Genomic DNA, 1,273 nt, shown 5'->3' with positions numbered 1-1,273 from the left:
TCCTTTTTGACAATGAGATGATGCCCGTCACAGTTGGTCAGGAGGAGCCCGAGTGGTCTCCAACTGGAAAACACCCCCGTAATGAGTGCGCTTAAAAAAAAAACAAAAAACTAAAACCTGCTCCCGACTCCTACTCCCAACATGTGACCGACATGTAACTTTTGTTCCCGAGGGTGGTCTCCTTAGAAAAAAAAAAATGTCTCCAGCCCCTTATAGGGATGGAATAATTTCTTTTTTTTAAAAAAGGACTCCCCTGGGTCTGATCAGACAGGATTTACCCCCTTCTCGGATGGTAATTGCAAGCGCTTGTCGGAGAGACAGCCCTGGTGTCAGCTTTTCCTGGGCATTGCACAATGAATGTTTTTCTTTCTTTCTTTTTCTTTTTGAAACCAAGGTGAATAAAGTTGCTGAATGGTTATTTTGCTCCGATGCATATGAAAGTTGAGCAGTCCCAAAGTAGAAAACTCTCCCTGTGATGCAGGGAGAGAGGGAATTCTCTAAGTGAAGCGAATGACCTTCCGTGTTTGACAGTGCGGAGAGGAGATGGGAGAGTAGAAATCTCCGGGCTTTCTGGCCATGTTTTGCTGTACTGTCCACGCAGGAGAGTGGACATTTGCAGACACTTACAGGTAGTTGTGTGTGTGCATCTGTCCGTCTGCCGATCTATCTAGGCTGGTGGTGCTGTGGTTTGTTGCTTCTCAGAAGTTGTTGGAAAGTTTGCCACCCGGGGGAGTCAGATGATGTGCCCCTCTCCCCCAGTTATTTTTCCCCTGGCTGCATTTCTCGTGCACTTTATACTTTATTTGTTTCACGGTTCCATCAGCACCCAGGTGGAAAAGCCTTCTGCTTCTGTGAGAGCCTGAAGCTGCTGAAGTTTGTTTGGTTTTTGGTTTGGCCCATTTAGTGTGCGTTCATTGAGTGGACAACTGCAGAAACAATGAACAAATAACCCGTGTTCTTCATCTGTGGGGAATTAGAAGAACCTTTCCTGTTTGAACACTGTTTTCCCACTAGGATCTGTTTAGAGGAAACACAGTGTTTTATCATATCGGCTTACTAGGTTTTCCTACTTATATTCAGATTTTAGTGTTTCTTATCAGGAAAGATTTTCATGGATTTGAAGTAGGGCTAATGTGGACTGAAAAGGTGGGTTGGGTTTCTTTGTTTTTTGCCTCACAAAAATGCCCAGTGGAACTTTCAGGCTTCTGTGTTTGTACATCTCTGGGGGTAGCAGTACTTCTGTGATGGGGGGGGGGGGGGGGGGGGAAAAAAA

This window comes from Myotis brandtii, unplaced genomic scaffold (assembly GCF_000412655.1).
Source record: "Myotis brandtii unplaced genomic scaffold, ASM41265v1 scaffold237, whole genome shotgun sequence".
Lineage (NCBI taxonomy): Eukaryota > Metazoa > Chordata > Mammalia > Chiroptera > Vespertilionidae > Myotis > Myotis brandtii.
This window is presented reverse-complemented; position numbering follows the sequence as displayed.